We start from the raw sequence: 18,300 nt of genomic DNA, 5'->3' as shown, positions 1-18,300 counted from the left end.
TTTTAAACCTTATTGGAATTATTATGGTCGTTTTTTGCATGACATTTGCCTTTTTTGGCATGGTACTGTTGACCAATTTCTTGAGTTTTATGAATATATTTCAAACACAACTGATTTTTTAAAGTTTACCTACAAAATAGATAGTTCTCAACTTTGTTTTTTAGATGTGTGTATACAGAGAACATATCAGGGGCTAAAGTCCAAAATACACAGGAAGGAGACTTTTTCCAGTACGTATTTGCACTACACTAGCTCCCACCCCCCTCATCAAAAGAAGGCAATTGTTAAGGGACAGTTGGTAAGAGCTAGTAGGATGACCTCAGACGAGGTTGACTTTCAATTAGAATGTGAATTTATTGTGAATATGTTCCTAGATAGAGGTTACCCTGACGACTTGTTAAAAAGGGTGATAGAAGAAGTTAAAAAAGCTAGGACAGTTAGGTTTTTGCCTATCTTAGGAAATTCAACAAAACTTCCTAATACAACAGACAAAGTCAACACTTCAGCCGAGGGAACACATTACCAATCAGTGTTGACCATCACCTATAATGGTGAGACTAATATAGTCAAGAATATTATAAATGATGAGTGGAATAGGTTTGCCAATTTCTCTGATTTAAATTTAAATTTGAGGAACCTTTAAAAGTGTTTTTTAAAAAAGGACGAAACATTAAGGGCCAGATTCACGAAACCTCCATGTAAGACTTAATATGTCTTACTCGGAGGCTACAGTTGAACGGTATAATGTCAGCATGCCATGAATATTCATGAGGGCATGCTGACTCATCCATAACTGTTACACGGACTGAGTAGACAAGCAGGGGGCATGTCCGACTGCCGAGCAGTCTAAAAGTCCACACCCCTGCAAGGCTTTAAAAAGCATAATGTCAACAGACAAGAGCGAGTCCACTCAAATGTACTTGCACCCAACACCACACTCCCTGACACTGTAAACCCCCATCAGAGTTATAAAACGGAAAAAATTACATTTTTTTAAAATCCATGATATAGCTGCCTGTATTTGCGCTTGTTTGCGCGGGTGTGCCCATTGTTTAACCACAGTTAGCAATTGTGACAGTGAAGAGCATATAAGAACTACTTATACAAATTAATCCAAATAGCAATAGTGTGATGGTAGAGCATATGCACAAAGCGAAGGCATTCACGGTTCGAGTCCCACCACTCCCCTTCTTATTTATGTTTTAAATCAGTATTTGTAACCCATTAAGAAAGGTAAAAAATGTCTGGAATAATATCTCTGCAGACACTGTCATATAAAAGAACATGTGAGTGAGCCTGAAAAAAGAGTGTGCTAACCTATTAATAAAGTTATAATATGTCGTGAACATGTCTGCCATATATACCGTTAAAACAAATAAAGGAGTGAGCCTGTGGGAAAGTGTGTAATGTCATTAATAAAGGTATAAAACCCAGAGTGTGTCTGTTTCACTTAGTATGAAATGTTGTTGTACCCTTGCATTATACAAATAGTAATGTGTTAGAAAGTGCTAGCAACCCAGAGTTCTGCAGTCCCATCTAAAGTGGGTGATGGAAGTGCTATTAGCTGTGAAGTAAATATACAGTCCTCAACAGTCAGTTACTGGCTGGCATGCATAAGTAAATCTGGCACATGAGTAGCATGCGAATATGTTCCCCAGAAATGTAAGTGTGCTTCAATAAATGCAGGGTTCTGTACAATTAGAAGGGAAAATGTCATGTGAAAATATCCAAATATGTAGATAAAGAAATATAAATGCAACCATGAAATATGTAGCAGTAATATCTGCATCCTGGACAGTTAGTATGTGAGATATAGGTCAAGTATAGATTGAACTAGCCAAACCCATTACACAACCTAATGCTTGGTGGCAAGTGTAATAATACATGTAGGGAATATACACCTGCAGTCACTAGGAATGTAGTGTAGAGTAAAAGTGTTTATAAGATGTTAATGGAGTTTTTTTCTGCACCCTACTGTTTGTGCATAAACCATGCAATTCCGCACCTCAATGGGTATGTGTAATCTTAAATATTTGTTGGGATATATGTCCTCTTGTTCCATAAATATTTGCACTCATGTTGATGCATGTGCCCTGTTCAAATACCACATTCATGGTGGCCTGTTGCTACCAATCATCCCTGCATGTGGTTGGAATAACCACTGTTGTTCAATATATGCATGTGCTATGTTTGCTGTTCAACTGTTGGAACTGTGGTGTGTTGGGTTAATGGGAATATTACTGCATGCTGTTACAACTAATCTGGAATGCTGTTGTTTATGTTGTAATGAAACACACCAAATCACAGAACGTATGGGAAGGCCGGTCCCAGCGGACCCACCTGTCCTTCCTCAGTTGGCAAGTGCACCTGGCACCAGTGGCTCTGCTGCCCCGCCCGGACTACCCTCCTCTGTTGGTCCTGTGCCACCTTCGGGTGGAAGCGCTGCAGGGGATGGGGCTTTCCCCCCCCATGCAAGCGTGGGCAGAGAAGGGCCACCCGTCATCCTTCAAAGGGTCCGGGCTGTAGTGCGTAGGGAGATCCAGTGTTCAGTCATTGATCCCCTATGCCAGCTTGAGGCGAGAGTGGCGCGTCTCATGGGTGAGCCTGCCCGTCCTACTCAGCCCCCAGCACAGCCACCCCCAAGGCTGTGAAGGTGCAGTGGTGACTGCCCATGGGTGGGGATCTCAGTTCCACTGTTACCATCTGTGGGCTCATGGGCTTGCGATTTCCAAACAACCTTCCCAGTCAATTGCGTTCACCCACCCCATGTGTCAAATTCTGCCCCTGTATGCATCTTGTTTGTCTTGTCTGTTTACTTCCCCAGCCTACCTCCCCAAATATACCTATTTCCCCTACCTCACTTACGACTCTCACCTGAAAAAAAAAAAAAAAAAAGGCAATCTGTACCCGAAAAAAAATTACGCCCCATACATAGCTTCCTATTTTGCACACATGTCCATAGGACATGTACGCCGATAATTCTAATTGGCAGTGCAACAAACTATGTTGTCCTCACCGCTCTCTCAGGGGTGGAAGGTCTGAAAACTCACTCCAAATTTTCAACATATACACAGCTGTTGCTGTTAAAGAAATGGGCAATTATGGGCCTTCTCTACACCCTTCCTGCACATCCCAAGCTTGTTTTCCTAGTGTCTGTCCCTCTCTGTGCCCCCTTTTTTCACCACTTTCCTATCTTCCCATTTTCTTTTCTTTAAAAGAAATTAGCGTGGGGGTTAGCGGGAGTAAGCACATTTAAGCAGTAGTTGATGGGGGTGCGCGAGTGTGTGCTTGTGTGCGCTTAGCTAAGCATTGCTAAGCATCGCGCAAACCTGCTCCAACCCACTTACAACTGCTTAAAAGTGCCTTAATCACTCTGTATGACAAGGCCCTTGTATTGCTCAGCAGCAAAATAAAATACCCTTGTCAGTCTCAAACCCCACACCTTGGACTCACCATTCTGCATGATGTACCACTAAGCTACAGCAAATACACAATAACTTGGTGCTGAAAGAAATATAACATGCATTACAAGGAGTGCATGTAAAGAGAAAATAGGAAAGCCATAGGAATACATTGCAATAAAGAAATATGACATGCATTACAAGGACTGAATGTAAAGGGAAAATAGGAAAGCCATAGGAATACATTGCAATAACTACTGTTGTATGCCAGTTAATTCCCTAATTCCAAAAGAAAGTACATACTCCCATGCATCCAGTGTTAGCATTAGGAGGTGTGAGTAAACTTACACACTGAGAAGAGTGTACTTGAAGAAGCAACAGTCAGGTTTCAATACAACATGCATTTCACTGGCTACAACCCAGCTTCAGATATGAGAGATATACCAACCTTCTGACTGACACAACAGTGTCCACAGCAAACAAGCATGGTCCCCACCTTGCAAAACTGAAAGTCCTACACCTACCTAACCTATCATTTTATAGCAGTGTCCTGAAATCACAGTAAGAACTGCAATTACCACACAGCAGGCTGCATGCAATTACTAAATGGTGGGCACTAATTGGTGCAGAGGCCATCACATGCACATGTGCAGATACTTACAAAAGCAGCCTGTACTTGATGTCCACACATGCAATAATATCATTGCATCAATTGTAGAGAGAGAGCGAGTGAGAGAGACAGACAGACAGACAAACAGTTGGAGAGACCAACCCAAACAAAATAAAAACAGATGCAGTTGGAGACACCAACCAACCAAAACAAAAAATAAAACAAACAGAGGCAGTGGAAGACACCAACCTAAACAAATAAAAAAAACAACATCAACAGGTACAACAGACTGAGGTGAGAAATACAAAGGTAAGGTATGTAACACAGATGTATTTGCTGGCATCCGAATGATGTGTCGGAAGGGTACTCTATATTCTGTGAACACTCCTTATGAGGTAGCAGTCCGTATCTATATGTATATGCAGATGTGCATAGGGCAAGGGACATACTGCAACTGTTAGTGAAGGCTGGACATATGTATGTATTTGAAGGTTGCTATGTGCACATATCTATGTAGGTTGTAGTGTGTGGCATTGAAAACAGCAAGCAGTGCAGGTATATGTCATGTGGTGGTTAAATGCTGTGGGACTGAGTTACAGCCATTGAGGTCTGCTACGGCTATACGGCCAGAGGACAGCAAAATGCATTCTGCACAACACTATGCAATATTATTACATATTTGTATGTCTCACAACTGTTCCATACTGATATTCCCACCATGAAAGGTGGGCAGTATATGCATATATGTGCATGTATATGTACAGCAGTGGCTGTTTACAAGTATGTGTATGTGTATATGTATATATATATATATATATATATATATATATATATATATATATATATATATATATATATATATATATATATATGTATATATACACATACATATATATATATATATATATATATATATATATATATATATATATATATATATATATATAATATATATATATATATATATATATATATATATATATATATATATATATATATATATATATATATATATATATATATATATATATATATACATAGAGAGAGAGAGAGAGAGAGACATGCAACAGTTGCCTGGTGAGATGCAACAGACTGAGAAAGGCCACTATGGACTGAACACCAGTGTTGATACTGCAGTGCCATACCCCATTCAAAAACACTTACCCACAACTACCAGATAGGTGGTTGCCTGACTAACACTGAAGGTGTCAGAAGGAACATGGGACACAGGTGACAGTAGCCTCCCTTATATATACAGTGCCACAATAGTCTTGTAATCTGTCTATGTGGTATGTGTAATCACAAACGATGTGTCATGTATGGAAATATAGGTCAGTGTTCCCTGTACTCATCACAATGCCCCATGTGGTATGTACCTCACATGACAACTACAGCAAGTGGAAAGGCCACAGACATACCTCACAAAGGGTAATACTGCCCAGAAAACACATACCCATGCAGACTGACTCACACATAACCACATGTGCATTGTGATATATAGAGGAGCAAATATGCCATACTCTGGAGTAAACCACCCAGCATGAACAAACAAGGCTCCTCAGTAACAGATGTCAGACATACCACTGATGATTGTCTGGGGGATAGGTAACACGCCCTGGGAATCACCTTTGTGTATCCGGTTGATAGGAGGAAATGAAATCTAATTACATGTGTGTCACAGGCCAGGGTAGCATATGGCTAGGCTGTTGTAGGCCCCAGGGAAAATAGCGTATTACCTACTTATGACACAATGCACACAGACATGTACACAGTGCAATACCTGCTATGTGAGGTGGAATGAATGTGACAGTGAATGTGTGCAAGGTCTGTGATGGTGTGATAGCTAGGTGTGAGGTTGTTTCTGTCATGGTCGTTTGTGTCCTAAGTCTGAAGTCAGAGAAAGATGTGTCAGTTATTGGGATGCAGACATGGTAGGATGGTATATGCTAGACGTGAGTTCCTGTGTATGACTTGTGTGTCTGTGGTGTCCTATCAGCAATACATGTATGTATAGTAAGTGGTGTACTGTACTGTGTGAATCCCCCAATTTTTTGAAAGCTGTGCCACCTGTTTTCTGTAGGCCTAAACAGCAAAGTATATGGTATATATTCACATTCCTTTGGTAACACTGTCGTGTGTGTTTCTGCAGTCTGCACAGATAGATTCTCCTCAGGCATAGGTATTCAAGTAGGGGCACGAAAGTACTGTAAGGTACATAGCAAAGTGGTGTCCCATTTGTGTGTTGTATGAATGTCTGATGTGTGTGTAATGATGCCTGTACCATGTTCGTGATGCAGGGTTTGCGTGTGTACCTAGCAACATGTATACTCTGTTACAGCAGTATGCCAGCTATATTAACAACTGTGCACATATGTTAGGTAGGGGTATGGCATCAACGACTAGGGTGGGTTACTGGTTATACTGTAACTGTACTTCACATTCATTGCAATGGATGACATATTTCTGCATGCATTAGCTTGATATGTACCCCCCTGGCAAGGCTGTGCATTGGATCCCAAACAGTGAGCCGAGTACTGGTGTATACTGGTGTATCATATGGAGTGTGGCAGGCACTGTCAGCCATTTGTGGGCTGAGCACTGATATGTGGTATTGAATGTGTGTATCCTCTGAGAGACGAACAGATACTATATATGGCAGTTAACTGATATCTGTACTGTATAATGTTAAGTGTGCCACATGATTGCTCACACATATCGTTTACTTGTCTTCCAGGCTTATGGCTCATCACAGGAACCCCTGCTACACAGCCGCAGAGGAACAGGAAATCCACCACAGCCTGGTTCAGCATTATACCCTGTTGTTTTCAAGGGCCAGCCAGCACCAGCAGGCTCCAAAGAGGAATGTATCTCTTTCAGTGTGTTTTCACAGTCTCCAAAAAGGGCACTTCTTTCAAAGACAATTGCACACATACACTCACTGTTTGCAGGATTCAAACCCCTACCTAACTATGTTATGATACTAAAGAGAAATGCACTAACACTGGCTGGCTTTGCTTCTCCTGCAGTATTTGTAGGATGGTGACATCATCAGACTTTCCAAAGAGTAATGTACCTCTTTTAGTGTGTTTTCACAGTCTCTGAAAAGGACACTCCTTTCAAAGGCAATTGCATACACACACACACAGTTAGTAGGATTCAAACCCCTACCTAACTATGTTATAATACTAGGGAGTTACACATTAACATGGCGCGCTATTTGCTTTATTGGTTGGTTTCTTTTCTCCTGCTGTATTTGTAGGATGGTGACATCATCAAACTTTCCAAAGAGGAATGTACCTCTTTTAGTGTGTTTTCACAGTCTCCAAAAAGGGAACTCTTTTCAAAGACAATTGCACACATACACACTCACACACTCACTATTTGCAGGATTCAAATCCCTGCCTAACTATGTTATGATACTAGAGAGAGACGCACTAACATGGCACACTATTTGCTTAATTGGCTGGTTTCTCTTCTCCTGCAGTATTTGTAGGATGGTGACATCATCAGACTTTCCAAAGAGGAATGTACCTCTTTTAGTGTGTTTTCACAGTCTCCAAAAAGGGCACTCCTTTCAAAGACAATTGCAGACATGCACACTGTTTACAGGTTTCAAACCCCTACCTCACTATGTTATGATACTAAAGAGAGATGCACTAGCACAGCACACTATTTGCTTTACTTGCTGGTTTTCCTTCTCCTGCAGTATTTGTAGGATGGTGACATCATCAGACTTTCCAAAGAGGAATATACCTCCTTTACTGAGTTTTCCCAGTCTCCAAAAAGGGAACACCTCTCAAAGGAAACTGCACACATACAAAGATCCCCCCACACACACTTTGCAGGATTTAAACCCCTACCTAATTATGTTATGATACTGGAAAGAGACGCATTAACACGGCGCACTATTTGCTTTACTGGTTGGTTTTTCTTGTCCTGCTGTACTTATAGGAAGGTGACATTATCAGACTGGACATGGTGATGTGTGTACACTTTGTTTTATGCCATTCCAGGAATGATCCATGTGGGTCAGCAGGTGTCAACAGCTTGAACATGACCTCAGTATCCTTACCTTGTGTGATCTATCTGTGGACACATTGACATTCCGTCATATGTCAACACATATTTATGCACAGCTTCTTGGTTTTGTGGATACTACATGTGTCTGGGATGTTGATAAAGGGCTATTCAAAGTCTATGTGACACATGTGTAGATGTGTTCATTGATGTATGTCCTGGGTGGCTGCCTTGCAAACAGTCCAGCATGTTTGGGAACCATGATCCGCACATGAACATACCACAGTTGGTAGGGTTGTGTGTGTGTCAGCTTCCAATAGCTCTGTTTATGACTGCAACCATGATGGACTCCATGACCTTGCAGATCAGACCTCATAGGCGTACTGGACTTGACTTCCCATGGTGTGTTGTGCACCAACACTTGTGGGGAGTGCCATATGTAGCTGTGACACATTCAATGGTTCCACATCCTGTGTAGGGATGCGCTCAGCTGACTGTTCAGGTGCATGATCTGTTTGTTCTGTAGTTTGTGCATGACACATATTGGGAATCAATGTATTCCACCTGCTGCCATGCTTTTCACAGTGGGGGTAGCTGCTCATCCATTCTACATGTGATATCTCCTGGTATGATGATGTGGACTGTTGTCAGTGGGGGATGGGTATGTACATATGGGCCTGTCTGTCATGATGTCAGCATTGACACTCAGGTACAGTTGGCCCTGACTCAGGACATATATGTGTGTACATTGATATTTATGACATAGCTGAAGGAGGTGTCATGATTCACTCTGGACTCCTTCTCAGCTCCTCTTTACAAAACACTAACGAGCATGAGCACTAATCCCTGTTATACTCTTTTACATGCTTAACACCCTACTGATCCTTTGTGATCAGGCTACAAAGTATGTCATGATAATATCCTGGCATGTCCAGGGGTCGGTTTTGTGTGTACTCTTCAGTCCAGCTGGTGGATATTGTGATATTGACACAATGTCACATCTGCTTCATGTACACAGACAACCCTCTCCTCCTCCCGACAAACTCAGATATATGTGTGAGATGCACCTATATAGACATACAGGGAGCTGAACTCTCTCGACCCACGACTGGCACAGTCTATCAGGTGGTGAAGGTAACCACACACACCACATATCAGTCTCACATATCCTCTAGCAACAGCACTCAAACCACATTAGCACACATTGACATACTCGGATGCTGTAAATGTACTTTACCTAAGCAGCAGAGACCTCCAAAGCAGACACACACACACCTGCTACCCCACTACAATACCCACATATCACTAAGTTCACAATGTCAGTGTGCCACACAGTCACTGCCCTTCGGGCTAAACAACACACCTAATACACTTGTAATAGGCGGCACTTATGTTCAGACACACTGGCATACCACTCACCAGCCCTGACAAGGGAATAGTCACTTTGGGCTGTCTGTTGGGTGCCAGGATCTGCCGCATAACACAGGCAGTCAGGTCACTCTAAAGCAAGTACAAGACTGGCACAATCATTGTCCATGCTGGTGTGTGTCACCTCAGACATTACTCCCTGGATCACATATCATGATACATGGAGATACACTCTGATCATGTAGCCCAGGCCAGTATGACCCTGACCTTGTCTAGCATCTTACACCCACTAATTATGATGTCACAGTATACGGACACACATATCACATTTAACAGTTGGCTAACAAATTTGTTTCATTCATAGGGGATACAGTGTCTGTCAGCGTATGGTGACATCCTCAACATGTCACGTAGCTTCACTATGGACAGCTTGCACCTGTCACCCTTGGACTTTGGTATGCTGGCTAAGGCTCTTGCTACCACCAGAGTGCCTTTTTCAAGCAGGGCTCAGAAGACAAACCCACCTCCATAGACATTACAGGTTAACTGAAACTAAGGGTAATGCTGCTCAACAACAGTTGTGTTAACCTCATATTGTGGCCACTCAGGACTTTCCTCAGTATGGAGGAGAGCAATATCTGTGCACTGACAGACACCTGGTTCAGGCTCGCTTATGCACACCAGCACTACCAGGTTATGTTTCATACCATACTGTCTGACTACAAGACTTGGAACAGACAACACAACTAGGGGGAGTATCCATATACATCACAGATACACACACCTCCAGGTTAGTAGCACTGCACAAAGCATCACAGACCATACATATACAACTACCATTGTGCAATACTGCCTTTCAGTTTGTTGCCTGCTACAGAACACATTCCCAAACTCAGGAACCACACTCGGCTTTTGTGGGAACTATGGAGAATGTGAAGGTCTCCACAGACACCATTATATTGTGTGACTTCATATACACACATATTGACTGGGGATACTACTCAAGCCCCGACAACCTCACCCAACAGTCACTACAATTTGTGGACTCATATGCTTTGGCACAACCAGTCAGCACAGCCACAAGGGGGAATACATATTGGACCTGCTCATCACCAACATGGGGACTCTATGTTCCACACCAGCGATATAGCCATCATTGGTAAGGTCAGAACATACATGTGTCTCACAGGGCATACATATACCCTCCACACACCCATCCTGGCTAATCTTGGTGAACTTCTCATGAGCCAACATCTCACTTCACTGAAGCAAGGTGGTATCCTTCAGAGATCCTGGGACAGTGGCATATATGGCTCACACTGCTGCATCCTTTACATACCCATTCTATGGACACCTAGTGGACTGCATGGATTGTGCTATCTCAAATAACAACAAGACCCACTACTACAATGGCAGGGGACCTATCTGGTAGACCCCAGCCATTAATAAGCTGTACAACATCAGGAGGATGCTACTACATGATAGAGCACAATCCCAGACTGGGATGGCATCTGTGATCTGTACTAGCAGAGAGCTACAATCACTCATGGAATTTTCTAAGGGCTGCTTCTACCAGACAATTGCACCAGACACGTAGGACTATCACATGGCCTTCTTCAGTTATGTCAGGAACCTGGGTGGACACTAACTGATATGCTGTCAGTTACTGCATACTGACTAAACCTACCCTGAACCCACTGGCATTACCAACATCCTGGCAAACAAGTTCAGTGCAGATGTCTCTCACCCACCCCCCCTAAGGAGCAACTATCCATCCCAACAGAGTATAACCTCCCTGACATCAAGCAGTAGCAGGTGAGTGCTGCCCTCCCCACAGCGTACATCACAGTATCAATGTGACAAGATGGTGTCCCAGCCTGCATCATACACGAGCATCATGACAAACACAACCCTCACATTACATCACATCACTGTTCAACATCGGAGTTACCACAGGATATGTACCCAAGGAATGGCGTACTGCGACAGTGGTCTCGCTCCACAGAGTTGGTGCCACAATGAACCACAGACAATATTGCCCTATAAGCCTATGTAGCCTGTTCTGCAAAGCTATGGAGCATATTGTCTTAGGACTCCTACACATAGACATCGGGAACCTACAGACACTGTGTCCTACTCATTTCAGCATTGTTGTGGGCAGACCTTGTCTCTTGAACCTGTAGGTATTCTTTAAATGGCTAACAGGTCCATCAACATAGGGACGGCTATCCACACAGCCTACCTGAACCTTGCAAAACCATTCAACACAATAACCCACTGGGCCATTATGCATAGGCTCACCAGCATCAATTTGGACACATATCTCACACAATGGATTGATATCTAGATCAGGGATAGCACCCACATGGTGAGGATTGCAGGTGCCATGTCTGACTATACACCAGTTACACATGGCATCACACACAGCTTGGTCCTGGGATCTCTCTTGTTCAGTATATATTTGTCTTACGTACAGGCTATCACAGGGGGAATATGGCTGAACATGTTTGCACTTGACTGCAAACTGGGTGCCATGATCAACTCTCCAGCTGCCACATGCATACTCAATCAGGGTCTCACAGAGATGGATGACTGGTGCCTGAGCCATGGCCTACAGCTAAATGCCATTAGTTGCATAGTCCTCCCCTTTGGGAGTAACAACATGCCCACACATTACCACATAGGTAGTACTCCATTACATATGGTAGGAGTTGTTAGGGGTTTGGGGAAATCACTTGTTCGTACTGTCGCTTTTAACAGTCACGTTGCCAAAGTGGTTGGACACACCTGCTATGTGTGCCACCTTGTCCCATATGGTTTCACATCTAGATCGAGTGAGGTAATTCTGCCCCTATACTCATCACATCCATGCTTGGTTACAATGCCACATTTGGGGTGTACCTTACCTGACACCTGCAGCAACTGTACTGGCCACAGACGGTCCTCACCAAGCAGATCTAGGGACTCACACAGATGCCCTGCATAGTTCAGATGCAGTAACTCCAGCTCTACTTAGTCGCTTACCACCTACTCAGATATGATGTGTGCCTGTTGTTTACAGCTATAACCAAACCAGAATTACTGGACATGCTCCACCTCAGGATATCCAACTCCCTTGGAGCTACACACTGCAGGGACGTATACCTCAGCACAGATGTTAATAGGACATTGTGGAGGGACAGATTCTTATCTCAGAGGCTCCACTCACTACAGAATGTAATCCCAGTTTCACATAGGCAGAGCCACCCACTGACCACCTACTGGAGACATCTTGATGACTGTATGGGTGATTGTATATTTACACCTGGGATATCTTCTGTGTCCCTGCTAGACAGAGGCACATTAGCATAAATGTACATGGGCTATCTTGTGTGACCTACTATTCACATACACACAGTGTAGTAATCTGACAGGGTTGCAAATGCCAAACACACTCTGGCTAGGCTTGTATATGCCCTAGGGCAGATAGCCTAATATCAACCTCTGAACCTATGCTAATGTTCAAGATGCACAATGTTTATTGCTGATACTGTTTGCAGGTCTTTATCATCTTTGCTTTACCAGTTTCATGAAGAACTTCAGTATCTGCAGAACATATTTGATTATGACAGGGTTCCACTATATTATAGATGTGTCTGTTGTCATATAACTGTGTGCACAGGGCGGATTGCTGTATAGTGACAGGTTCCTGGGTTAACACATGCAACTACCAGATATGCGTGGCCCACTGCTGTACTCAGACATGGCCTAAGTGTGTGAGCATGCCCAGTTCTAACATTACATGTTTTGTTGCCTGACATTTGTCTCATTTATTCAAGTGTGTGAGTATGCCCAGTGTGACCCTTCAGTATGTTGCTATTTGAGGTCCACTACATTTGCTAATGTGTGCGAACATGACCAATATTAACATTTATACTGTGTGTGTTGGAAGTCAGGTTCTGTTCTCACTGCAGGACTCATGTTTCTGTCATAACTCAAAAAGGATTATGCTGTGCTTGCAGGGTTTCCATGGAATACTTTGCATAGACTTATCAACATTCTGTCATACAAGTGGACCACTACAATGGTTTAGTGGTTCAGTACTTTGGCTATAGTGCACAGTATTCTGAGTTCGAGGCCCATCACTGCTTTATGTTTTCATACTGAGCAGACCACACTGCTTAAGGGCCTGTTAAGCAAATATGAGCATGTTGGCTTTTGTTCAGCTATGCCCTACTTAGACCAGGCTTGTCCGACATTGCTCAATATTCATAAATCAAAGATAACCCCTGATCCTGTGGTATAACACCAGCAAAAAATAATATGAAGTAATCCAAATAACAGATACAACAACGGTACATGAATTAAAACTGTAATGGTATGCACATAAACAATGGTGTAGTGAAAGAAACCTTCACTGGCTCAACTTCAGAACATCGCTGATTCAGTTCCTGGAAGTAGTCCTTCCGGAAATTCCAAATTTAAATCACTTTTGGGCTCAATTACGCGTTTAACAATAGCTGCCATGCGCCAGATCACATAATGATCACCAAACAGTTAACTTCATGTTTCACCATTGGTTAAGACGCCATTGCATGGTATTCAAACATTAAAACATTGCAAGTGATTCTACAAAACTGCTTATAGCAACATAACATTCACATTATTAAAGCTTAAAACAATAAAAGGTCAGATCTCTGCAACATTTGGTCCGCACAAATCCAAGGGCAAAGCCATCACGCCATAGTTCTTTTAATTACTGTTAAACCAGTCAGTTATCCTGTTAAATATTGTTATCGACATCATGTGCCTGTTCAGCCACATTCGAAGTTGAAATCACGAGGTGACGTCCATACGCATGCAGTGGAAGTTGTACTTCATTCTCATTATCTGTTTAACAGAACAAGTATAGGTTATTAATGGTGCTGTGCAGAGCCTTTAGAGCACCAGTCAGCACCCTAAAGATATAATTTAAGTGCTGACTGGTGCTCTCAGGTAAGATCATTCTACTTGAGCCATTCGAACATCTTCGCCTATTTTTGTTTATTTTTGTTCATTATTATTACCTTTATTGTTCTGTTAGATAGGATGAAGTGGAAATGTTAGGATTTGCACACAGTTCTACACTTAGCCCGCTTGAAGTGGACTTTCACTACAACACTCGGCTTCAAAGACTTCACGTAGGAGCGATGTCCCTTTAAATTTAAGCTGAAGATCTAGACAGGAACTTAGCTTACAGTGTTAATAGCGAGCCAGGATACAGCAGCAGCAGCATTACTTGCTGCGTTTGAAGGTTTTTAATGCTTTTGTGGATTAAAAAGATTTTTATGATGTAGTAAGTATAAGCTTGCTCTTCTGCACACATTTTTAGTGTGTTTTATGCAGTTCGGTTTTACTACGTGAATAGTGACTATAAGTACTTTTGTGCAGCTGTACTACAGGGCTTTGCCACTATGATTTTAGTTTGTTCCAACGTGACAAGGAACATGCAGTTTTTAAATGTTTACTTAGGATCTGATGGATTTATTGTTTTAAGTATTGTGTTTTTAATAATGGAATGTTGATGTTTTGATATTAGTTTTACCGCTTGGTTTAGTAATGGCCGTTTGTTTCTTACATGTATGCCTTGTGTATAGAATCACTTGCAATGTGTTTTAATGTTTGAATATATGCAATGACGCCTTTAACCAATGGGGTGAAGGGACATGTTATAAGTTAACTGTTTGAATTTTGATCATTGTGTAACAGTCTGAAGAAGCCGCATGGCTTAAAGCGCCACTGTGATTAAAGGAATTATTGCTCCACATTGCTAGAGTTAGCGTGGTGATTTCTACTTTGAAATTTGGAATTTTTATCCAGGAAGGACTCACTTTTCCACATTGTTTGAATCAGCGTGGTGTTTTCTACCAGGAAGTTGGGATTTCTTGTCAGTTCTGAAGTGACTCAGTGGAAGGTTTCTTTCACTACACCATTTGGTTTGTGCATACCATTTTAGTTTTGGTTCATGGCCGTTTGACACCGGCTCCTGTTGTTATTTGGATTGCTCAATATTCACCAACATTGCTGGACATTGCCCAATATTACTGAACATTGACCACAGTTGTGCTAGTTGGTAGGTGCGATTTTGTTTGCATATACTACATGGTGGTAATTGCTGTTTAGCACTGCTTTATATTGCTTAACACATGGCATTCATGCCTTAGGTGGTGCTGCAGGGCTGCCTATGTTGGATGCACATACTACACTCCCTGCACATGTTTGGAAGCAGGTAGTGTCAACTTAGGCATCCCTTTTACTTTATGTGTGAGTCGGAGAGAGGTATCATTTCCAGAGTTCCTACTGAGCCAGTGTATGTGCTATATGTTGCCTCTTTGCCAAGGCCAAAGTATACTGGGCACGCCTCCTTCTGCCTACTGGGGCAGGCTCAGGTTGTTCCTCCTCCGAGTCACGCTCTGCCTGTGATGGCCTTGGCAATGGTGGGGGGCTGTTTGGCCCAGGCCTATGCTGGTCCTACTGCAGCTGTTTTCGCAGGATCATATTATGTAGCATAGCACATACCATGACAATTTGGGTAAATGTAATTGGTGAGTACTGCAAGGCTCCACCAGATGTGTCCAGGGACCGGAACCGTGACTTGAGCAGCCCAAACACACGCTCTATTATGTTACGTGTTTGTGCGTGTGCCTCATTATGGCGTTCCTGTTCAGGTGTGTGTGCATTTCTGATGGGTGTCATCAGCCACGGCTCCAGTGCATAGCCAGCATCCCCCACTAGGTGACCATGTGGGATGTCCCCATTGGCAAATGTCTGGTACAGCTGCGTCAGATGCCAGATATGGGAATCATGGTAGCTTCCAGGGCAGCCTGCACACACATTCAGTATTATGCCCTGGGCATCACACATGACCTGGCAGTTGATGGAGGGGAAGCCCTTGCGGTTGAAGTAGACCCTACCCCACTCGCCGGCTGGTGCTTTGATGCATATGTGCATGCAGTCTATTGCACCCACTACCTCAGGGTATTCCGCTGTTTGCTGGAAGAGATGCATATTGCTGGCCAATACCTCAAGGGAATTGGGGAAATATACATGATCACCGACATGTGCTGACATGGCATCCAGGAACTGGTGTAGTACCCTGGATGCTGATGCCTGTGATATCCCCATCATATCACCAGTTGATCTCTGGAAGGTACCTGTTGCTAATATTCTTAGGCCAACACATACCTTGGTTTCCACTGGGATGGTTTCCCCTCTGTTGGTTCTGTGTGTGAGGTGTGGCCTGCACAGCTCAACAATTTGCTGCAGGAGGTGTCTGTCCACTCTATAGCACTCCACTATCTCCAGCTCATGTAGCCCTTGGTAGGTTACCCTGGGCCTGTACACTCTTCTCCGTCTCCTCACTGTGGGTTGTTCAGCAGCATTTCCATTGTCATCACCCTCAGCATGTTGCATATGTCGCCTTATAACAGCAATGGCAGCCCTAACATTTCAGTAAAGCTTTTTCAGTTTTCACTTCTATTAGCTTACTGCAGTGTCTCTTGTGAGAAACATAATGGACTGTTGTTTGCAGAGTTTTAAGTGCTAGGCTGGGCTGGGCTAGTGAACTGCCTGTGTAATTGCCTGAGTCCGATTGTTTTCACCTGCTAGCTCTGCTAGTACTCCCTGGTAGCTACCTACTATTTGTTGTGCTTCCTTTTTCCTTTCTGTTTCCTCAGGGTGGAGCGCCGTGCACACAAGCGCAAACACGAGCACAGCAACTAACACGCGCGCACACATGCTTACACGGACTAAAACTTGCTTATTCGGGTTAAACCGCGCGCACACCAGCACAAATGCGCTTACAACTCTTTAAACAGCCTTATACATGCTTACTCCGGCTTAAACGCGCGCACTCACTATTACACAGGCACACTCTGTCTTACTCGGGTTTACAGGCGTGCATACGTGTGCATGCACGCTCAGCAAGAAACTTTGGTGTTATCCATGGTATACACCTTCCATTTCTTGGTTTTCCCTAGCCTACCTGTTGACACACCTCTTTCCATGATGTCTAAATGACAGCAGACACATGCCACTCTGCTCCAATGAGCTTCACTTCTTTCATACATACCCCCCTCATGATGTCACCTATCTTCTACTCTGTTACTCCCCATATTCTACTCCTACACTCCACTGACTGTGCTCATTTGCTATGTAAACTAGTGATTCACTATCCTAACACTCATTTACATAGGATTGCCTACTGAGGCTTGGTTACATCTCTTAGACTGAGCTTCCCCCCTTAGCAACCTCTACTTGATGGCCATCTTGTCTTCAGCCTGCCATTCCCTTGCATTGCACATTACAACTTTCAATAAAATCCACATTTGTGGGTTTTAATTTGTAGTATTCTGGTTTTTAGAGCACAGCCCATTTGCGCGGCGCTGCGCTACACTTAAACATCGGAAATCGGTGAAAAAAAAATATTTTTATTTTAATTTTGCATCAGGGAACATTTCCAATGGCCATATATTTGGCCATTGGCATGCTTCCCGCACTGGACGCAACCTTTATTTGGAGCTGTCATGGCTCTGTTTTGCTATTTGCAGAATGGTACTCAGTTGTCAACTGAGTACATTTCTGCAAATAACACTGCTCTTACTCGGACAGGTTCGGGTTTCCTGAATCGCAAATCTACCTCATTTGCATGCCTTTCACCTGCAATTGAGTTGATTTGCATGTCCCAGCCTTGTCCATGTAAGAGCTGTTTTAGGAGCTCTCTTACACGCCCCTACAGGATGTTCCTGGATCGCTTGTCAGACATGATGGCTGCATGGAGTCTTACTCTACTCTTAGACTCTGTGCAAGCCATCTTGAATCCGGCCCTAAGAATATTTTGGAGGGTGAAAAACAGGTTACATATCCCTCCAACAAGAAAGGTACACA

This window comes from Protopterus annectens, chromosome 5.part0 (genome assembly GCF_019279795.1).
Source record: "Protopterus annectens isolate FY-2018-M chromosome 5.part0, PAN1.0, whole genome shotgun sequence".
In the NCBI taxonomy this organism is placed as follows: domain Eukaryota; kingdom Metazoa; phylum Chordata; order Ceratodontiformes; family Protopteridae; genus Protopterus; species Protopterus annectens.
The sequence above is the reverse complement of the archived record's forward strand: the minus strand, read 5'-3'. Positions refer to the sequence as shown.